We start from the raw sequence: 9,559 nt of genomic DNA, 5'->3' as shown, positions 1-9,559 counted from the left end.
TAAATTCAGATCCCATTAAATAATGTTTCCATTGACGTAAGGCTTGTACTATGACTAACAGTTCCTTGTCATAGGTAGAATATTTAAGTTCAGATGGTTTGAGTTTGCAACTAGAGTAGGCTATAGGATGAGAATCTTGCATAAGGACTGCTCCTATTCTAGATCCACTAGTGTCAGTAACTACTAAGAAGAATGGTCTATTGAAGTCAGGTAATTGTAATACAGGAGCATGAGTTAAAGCATGTTTCAGCAAATCAAATGACTTTTGCTGATTGTCAGACCAGTTATACAAAATACCCTTCTTTAAGAGTTTTGTCAAAGGTAATGCAAGTAATGAGAAATTCCTCACAAATTTTTTGTAAAAACTAACAAGACCTAGAAAAGAACGTAATTCATGTACATTTTTGGGTATGGGCCAATTTAAAATTGCTTCTATCTTTTTAGGGTCGACTTTAATACCTTCTGATGAAATAATATGTCCTAGATATTCAATTTCTGTTTGGAAAAATTCACTCTTTTCTGGATTAGCATATAATTGATTGTCTTTTAATAACTTAAAAACTAAAGATAAATGTTCATAATGCTCATTCTCATTTTTACTAAAAACTAATATGACATCAAAGAAAACAATGACACAATGTTGATGTTTCAGAAATATGAGATTCATCATACGACTGAATGTGGCTGGTGCATTAGTTAAACCGAAAGGCATAACCAGAAATTCATAGTGTCCAAATTGTGTTCTAAATGCAGTTTTGATTATATCAGATTTGTCCAATCTCACTTGATGATATCAAGATTTAAGATTTATCTTACTGAATATGGTAGATCCTTGTAGTTTATCCATAAGATCATCTACCCTAGGAATCATGTATCTATTCTTAAGAGTAATTTTATTTAGGGCACGATAATCAATGCACATGCGATAAGTATTATTTTTCTTTTTCACTAATAAGACAGGTGCACCAAATGGAGAACTACTAGGTCTAATTAATCCTCTGTTAAGCAATTCTTCTATTTGGTTTTGAATTTCTTTCTGTTTAATTTGGTTATGTCGATATGGTGCTTTACATGGTGGTTGTGTTCCATGAATTAAATCTATCTTATGATCTTCAGGACATGCAGGTGGTAATCCAGGTGGTAAATCAGCAGCAAAACAATCTTGAAATTGGGCAAGAAATTGTGTATGCCTAGGATGCATCTGTTTTTCTTTAGCTTGAAGTTCATTCACCCATATTAAATAGGATTTGCTACTTTTATGTAATGCATGTTTAGCCTGAGTATGAGTAAGCAGTGGAAAATTATTAGAAGCGTGCATACCATGCAGTGTGATTTGTTTCCCATGAAAATGAATTTTAATTGAATGCATATAATAATCTATATCAGGATTATATTGATGACGCCAAGGAATTCCTAAGATAATGTCACTAGACTGTAAAGGTACAACTAAGAAATTTCTTCGTTCAGTATATTTACCAATTTTAATTTCTAAATTATACACCTCTTGTGTTCCATTATATCTCATACCTAAGAATGCAGCCTTGATGCAATAATGTGTGGAAACAGTGTGTAAATTCAATTCTTTAACTAATTTTGTAGAAATAAAGTCATGTGTGCTCCCATCATCATGTAAAATAGTCTTTTCTTTACCATGCACAAAACATTTCATTGTTAATAAGGAATGGAGAGTTGGCATACCTGGCAAAGTATCTGAAGTAGTACCAATGTTGTCATCATCTTCCGTAAAGTCCAGCATTTCCTCAAGTTCTTCATCTTCGATTGCTCCTAGATAAGTGATATGGACGGATGGCTTTTTAAATTGACAATTAGTTGCTAGATATCCAGGTTGATGACATTTATAACAAACTATGGTTTTGGCTTTGGATACATTATTGGTAATGGCAAGAAGTTTAGGAATGTTGGGATTTCACTGAAGAGATGGCTTAGGGTTTGGATTTGTGTTAGATGGCAAGGCAGGTGGTCGTGTCCAAGATTTACAGAATGAAGATGGAAGAAAACGACTTTGATTGAATCTTCAAAAATTTGAATTAAATTGTTTGGAACCATAATTACCTTTAGTTGGAAATTGTTGTGGTCGCTTGTCTCGCCCGCGAATTTTGTCTTCAGTGTCATGGGCCAAGGAAATTGCATCTTCAAGGGTTGTTGGCTTGAACATATTGACTTCCGCATAGAAATGTCCAAGTAGGCCAGACATAAACTTGCATTTATGAGTTGCTTCGGGTACATCTTCGAGCATACGTAGTTGCAATAGAGCATTCCAGAAACATTCAGTGTATTGTGAAATAGGTTTGCAATCCCTTTGTTATAGAAGATCCCATTGCTTAATGGCTTTTTCGTGGAATTGAGGAAGGAAATTCTACAAAAAATTCTTTTGGAAAGTCTCCCAGGTAGTGGGACAATCAACGCTTCTTTATTTCTTTTCGAATAGATTGGGCTTCAAGTGTTGCATCGATGGTACGTCATATAAGATCTTCAGGTTGCGATCCATCTTGGTCGCTAGTAGATCGTTGTTGCAGATTGGCCAATTGAGCTTGCAAAGCTTGTCGTGCTCTTCATTCTTCTTGAAGCCGCATCATAATCAAATCCAACTTTTTCTCTATTGTTGGTTCGAGTAAATCACCTTAAGCCATAAGATCGTCCATGTTTTGATCAGTCATCCTGCAAAAATTCCAAAAGACCTCACACAATTGAAACCTTGTTAGTGGGATGAGCGTAGCTCAAAGGCAGGTTTACAAGGCTTGTATATATATATATATTTTTGTTTGGCTTTTGTAGTATCTCTCCTTTACGATTGCGGAATTCATTGTCACAACTATCTTCCAAGAAAATAATTGTGCGTATAGACTATGTATTGTCTGCATGTAAACTTCTGCTTTTGTTGAGACTGGTTCAGCAAGACTGCAAGTGTGAATAGCCTCTATGGTAGTTGGTGAAGATGACTTTGATGACTTTGGAGACTTGAGAAACTTGGAGAACTTAGAGCTTAAGCTTTAGTGACAAAGCTTAATTTTTGTGGACCAGAGGACGTTTGATTAAGCTTAATTTTTGTGGACCAGAGGACGTTTTCGGCCGATTTAACGACGGCGAGTTCATGCTGCCACCAGGCGAACGCAGAAATTTGATTAATGAAGCTTTTTATAAGCTTCTTTTTTGAAGCTTATAAGCTTATTACTTAAGCTTGAAAGGTTATGGCTAAAATTTCTTATCTGTATCAACGACTTGATGAAGGAAATATCCACGTGGTCCTCCGCCTACAGAGCAGCATCCCTTGCGATCCGAGTATACAGCAGGGGGTTCTTGACTACCAGGAATACGCTGGTATCAATCGTTTGCCACGAGACTGACTGTAGAGCTCGGTTGTTCTAGGAGCTCCACCTTTGCGTGAGATAGTAAGCGATTGGAAGCTCTCGATCTCAGCTTCGCTGTGATACCATTGCTGCACAGATCGGTCGCCGTATGCATGCGTAGTGAGCATCAGAAGGTCCCCAAGAACAAAAGAACTCTACTTTTTACACAAAAACCAATGAAGAAAGCTTGCACGACATGAACAAGAGACCAATTGGGTGCAATCTCTCCCCATGCCTTATGTGAGCGCTCCACAAAGTATGTATTTTATATATTATTCATCTTCAAGCTCAAATAATAGCCCAATTTACAAAATAGCACACTTTAGCTTTTTGTGTTTACTTTTGTGCCACTAAAGAGTTAAAGCTATTGGGCGCCCAAGAAGTCAGGCAATACCCAAATACAATGTCCAATACAAGTATTTAAATCGTGCGCCCATGCGCATATAAAAATAATAAATAAATATTAAGCGCTTTAATAAATAAGCACGATAAAATATGGGCGCCATGCCAAAGATACGAGCCCATCAAAAATTGAAGATAATTTGAATACATGCTATCCTCCAATGCTTCCCACTACCACTGTTGCTTGCTCTACACATCAACTGAAGCATTCACAATTGTTAGAAAAATAATACAATTGAACCAACAAAAGGAAATACCTAGCAATCTTCAGCTTCAAAAATAAATTGGTTAGAAATCAATCCTAACCTTAATTTATTATGAGTGCGCACTCAAAACTCATAAACATTTATTAATTTAAATATGTATTTTGCGAAATCACCCACTTACACATTAAATTAACAAAACGCCCAAAAAGGATAGGCGTCCCCATTGACTTCTCGCACAAAGAATCCACTTTGTGTATGAGCTCCGATAATAAAATTTTACGGAATCCACCGCAAAACCTCATGGAATCCACCGTGGAATATGCCTCCTAGCATAAAAAACAAGGAGTGCTACCGATACTGGGTATGAAAGAGCAAATAGGGAATACAAGTATCCTTTTTGTACGATAAGAAAGAATGGTCTCCATCTCTTGATAGGCATTCTATCGATAGATTCTCCTCAGTCTTCTATTCAAGTCCTAGTTTTACAAGGAGAAGGCGACCTTTAGGAGGAGGAGGAGGAGGAGGAGGAGGAGTGGTAGTGGTAGTGGTAGTGGTAGTGGTAGTGGTAGTGGTAGTGGTAGTGGTAGTGGTAGAGATATGTTTTGTTAAAGGAAATGAGAGAGGGGAAGGAAGAGAAAAAGGAAGAAGGAACGAGAGAGAGGGAATAAACATACAACATAATAAAGAAAGAGAAAAAGAGAGAGAGATGGAAGGAGAGGAGATAATGAATGGATAAAAAACAAGGAGAGAGTGGTGGTGAGGTCCGGTGAGGTCCAGTGCAACACCACGAGACAGGAAATACTCTGACATACATTACTTTGTAGGTGGGTGGGTGGAGACTTTACATACGTTAATTTTTGCTGAGTTACAAGAGAAGAAATCCCTTCTTAAACAATTTAAGAAAGAAAAAAAGAATGATAACAGAAATAAATTTTTTATCGTAATGTAGAAAAAATGGAAAATGATGAAGGTCTTGATGTTCAAGATCGCGAGGCGTATCTTAATCAGTGTGTCCCATGTCCTTGCTCTCAATGTAAGTTGGCAATTAGACAAAAACGTCGATTGTCTATAGAACACGTACGATGCTTTAGTGAGTTTCAATCTGAGATCATTGATCAGGCGATCTTGGATTTTGAACAAATGATAAGAAAAGTTAATATCAATTATGCATTGTACTCACAACAAGCTAATTGAATACCATATACAAAAAGATAGAGTGTGGCTAGAAAATTTTCTATCCAGGGAGGTGACGTCTTGTCCCAAGGAGGAGTGCACCCTTTGCAGCCAATTAGAAGAGTTTGTGGACATGCGATGGATGGAGTGCCTGAGCCAATCCACCACTTGGAATGTACTACCCAATCTATACTGTCAATACTAGAGGAGACAAACAGCCTTCGAGACTTACCTACAATCTTGGAGCCTGAGATGGAGGCAATGATCGATGCATTGATTCCCATGGATGTCGAGACTTCTGATCCGATTAGAGAGGAAGCATCCATACCATTATATGATGGGTGCCGATTATCTCGCCTGAAGACACTACTTGCACTCCTAAGTGTGCAAGCAAAATACGGGTGGAGCGATGCGAGTGTGACCGAGTTGATCAGGTACCTTGTATGTACACTTCGTTGATTTCTTTTTAGCACTATCATTAAAAAGCATTTGTGCTTTTTACGAAAGCTTGGCATGGACTATAACAGCATCCATGCATGTATCAACGATTGCATATTGTTTCAATGAGAATACAAGACTATGGAGACATATCCAAAGTGTGGTTCTCACAGGTATTGACAGGACTTGCAAGGGCAAACCATCCCTCCAAAAGTTCTTAGACACTTTTCGCTTATCCCCCCGCATAAACCACATGTTTCGTACGTCCCAGCATGGCAAGCTTGACAATGTGGCATGCGCAGAATAGGTCCACAGATAGAGTTCAACGAATATCAGCGAATTCATGCACATGGAGCCACATTGACTCTACCTTCTAGGCTTTGCCTGAGAGCCAAGGAACCTTCGGCTCGGTCTTGCAATGGATGGCATGAACCCATTCGATCTGCATCCCTCCATGGCTTTCTACGAAGAAAGGACTGTTGAGATATCGAGCTCCACTCGTGATATGCCAGGGTGACCGTTGTACATTTATGTCACCGACTTATCAGTTGCAGATGCGGTTGGTACACCGCCCATGAATAATAGCTCCATGATAGCTATCCTTATCTACTCTAGTTCGTGGCTCAGTTAGTATGCCACCTTAGTTAGTTGAGTTTGGTTTGAGACCCATATATAGGGCTCTTCTATTTCTATGTACTAGAGTTCTTTTTGGCTTACATAACTAAGAAGAGGAAAATGGTTTTCAGCCTCCACCCTTGTGTGTATTCTCCCATTGTGCAAGCAAGAAAGCTACAAGTGAGACTCCTTCCTTCTCTCCCACAATCTTGACATGGTATCAGAGCCTTGTTCGTGGTAAGGAGCTCAAGAAAGCAAGCCAAGCTCGCGGTGTTCTGGTAAGAGGAGCAGTGTTACTTTCATTTTCTGCTTTGGGAGCAGATCTCTGCAGGTAGCACAGCCAGAAATTGCAAGAGTGCATTGTCTCAGGTTGAGACGCCCTTCACGGTGAAGCAAGAGGGCAGTATATGTTGCGGGATAGGGCTTTAGCCCTTGGTGACCCTGTTTTTTTTATTTGAGGCCATTTCGGGGCCTGTTTTGGAGGCGGAAGTTTTCTGCACGCACTCAGGAAAATGCCCTATTTTATGCTGTGCGACCACTGTTCTACAGGTCGGTGAAAAGTTACTGTAGAAATTGCATCGTATGCCTATGCGCAGAGACATTGGGAGTTACAGAATCATCCCTGTTGCCTGTTGATGCAAAATCGTCACTAGGAAGTGACTGTGTGGTAAAATACCACTTTCGTCAGTTTTGTAGATTAGCCCTTGTGAGGCTGAAGTTGTGTTCTTTGCAGTGACAGAATTTTTTGCAGTGTTCTGTAATGGCGTCTGATTCTCTTTCACAGATTGTCACTGATAAGCTTGACAAGAACAACTTCCAAGCATGGAAGTTTAGAATGACGAATTTCCTTATGGAAAAATGATATTGGGAATTTGTTGCAGGAAATGAAGAAGAATCAGTTCTTCTTGATGTTCCCAATCAACAGCAAATGCAGGCATTTAAAGAATGGCATGAGAGAGCCAGGAAAGTTATGTACTTGCTGTCTATCAGTATTTCAGATTCTATGATTGTGCATATTCAGGATGCAAGTACGCCAAAGGAGGCATGGGATACTTTGTCAAAAATGTATAGCACAAATACGCAAGCCAGGAAAATGCAGCTCAAGCAAGAGTTGTATAATGTGCAAAGAGAAAATATGAGCATCAATGACTACCACATGAAGGTGAAGAAGATTGCAGATTCACTTGCTTCCATTGGGTCGCCAGTGGAAGATGATGATTTAGTTTCTGTGACCTTGAATGGTCTAGGAAAGGATTATGCACAGTTCCGAACATCCATTTCCGTCCGTGAAAGATTTCCTGATTTTGAGGAGTTGATTGCTCTTCTAATTTTTGAGGAGCAGAGAAATGGTGGTGCATCTTCTTCAGGAGGAACTTCAAAAGAAGCTGTTTTCTACTCAAATGCTAGAAGAGGTAGAGGCAGAGGTAGAGGAGGCTGATCTGAAGGCCGTGGTAGAAATCAGAATATGTAACAAACTCAAGAAAACCAGTCCTATGGAGGAGGACGTGGTAACTCTAGAGGTAGGGGGAGTCAAGGAGGTCGTGGTAGATGGCAAAGAGGCCAAAATGCAAACAACAATGTTGAATGCTACTACTGTGGTAAAATGGGTCATATGGCTAAGGAATGCTATAAAAAGCAGAATGACATCATGAATGGAAAATTGCAACAAGGGAATTATGCATCTTCTAGTAGACAGGGTGAAGAAGATATCCCAAAGACGGCCTTCAACACAAGATATGGACAGTTTGAGTTGCTAGTAATGTCATTCGGGCTTACGAATGCACCTACCACCTTCAACAAGTTAATGCATGATATCTTTAGGCCATATCTTGATGACTTCGTACTCGTCTTCTTCGACGATACCTTAGTCTATTTCAAACAGGAAGAAGATTATGAACCCCAGCTTCGCATTGTCCTTGAGACAATGAGGGCACACAAGCTTTATGCTAAGATGAAGAAGTGTGCATTCTTCAAACGTCAGATTGAATATCTAGGATTCATCATATCAGCGGAAGGAATCTCAGTGGATCGGGCCAAAGTCAGAGATGTCCTAGAATGGCCAATACCAACAATTGTCAAAGAAATACACAGTTTTCTTGGATTGACAGGATGGTATAGGGTCTTCATAAAAAACTATGCTTTGATTGCAACACCTCTGACGGATTTACTGAAGATACAAACATTGATTGCATGGTCAACTCTGCCAAACAATCTAGCTTTGATAGATTAAAGCAAAGTTTGGTATCAGCACCTATCTTGAAACTTCCGGACCTCAGTAATAAGGAGTTCGAAGTAGTAACTAATGCTAGCACGCTTGCCTTAGGATGTGTGCTTATACAAGAAGGTCATCCTATAGCTTACTCTTCAAGAAAACTAAAGAGCCATGAAGAATTATGCTACCCATGATCTAGAACTGTTAGCTGTCATCCATGCTCTAAAGCTTTGGAGACACTACCTGTTGGGTAACAAGTTTACTCTAATGACGGAGCATAAAAGTCTCAAGTGGATCTTTACCCAGAATGAGCTCAACATGAGGCAACGTCGGTGGATTGAAGTGCTCGAGGACTATGATTTTGAAATAAAATACCGGCCTGGAAAGGAGAATGTAGTTGCCGATGTAGTCAGTCGCACGGGATTCCTTAATTCTCTAATCTTGCAAAATCCATCAACAGCTAGATCTCTAGCCACAAAGGTATCCATGCCAAACAACCCAATACTTGAGCTAGCTAGAGAAGAAGCATGCCATGATCCAACCTATCAAATGATGCTCAGGGAGATCCCTATTAAGGATCAGGACCAAAAGCTACAGGCTAAGTATCATGAATTCTCTGTCAATAGTGGACTTGTCTACTATAGAACGAGATTATGTATACCGGCAAGCGAGTCACTCAAGCAGAAGATACTGTAGGAAGCTCATGATTCCCCTTACTCAGGACATCCTGGCTATACCAAGATCCTCAATGCAATCAGGAAGAGCTACTTTGGGAGAGGCTTAAAGGTGACGTTCTCAAATATGTCACTGAGTGTTTGTCTTGTCAACGTATTAAGGCCGAACATGTGAAAATGCTAGGGAAGTTGCAACCACTTGACATTCCCCAAATGAAATGGGAATTCATCAGTATGGACTTTGTTGTTGGCCTACCCCAAGTTCAGGGAGGATACAACTCCATTATGGTTGTGGTTGATATGCTTACTAAGGTTGCACACCTTCTTCCTATTAAGACAAACTATATAGCCTTAGACATTGCAAGGTTGTTTATCAAGGAGATATTCAAGCTACATGGGTTGCTCAGAAGAAACATTAGTTATCATGACTCTCTCTTCACATCACACTTTTGGAGAGCTATCTTTGAAGCC

Source organism: Lygodium microphyllum, chromosome 2, assembly GCF_053477565.2.
Source record: "Lygodium microphyllum isolate KBCC chromosome 2, Lygodium_microphyllum_v1.1.10, whole genome shotgun sequence".
Lineage (NCBI taxonomy): Eukaryota > Viridiplantae > Streptophyta > Polypodiopsida > Schizaeales > Lygodiaceae > Lygodium > Lygodium microphyllum.
The sequence above is the reverse complement of the archived record's forward strand: the minus strand, read 5'-3'. Positions refer to the sequence as shown.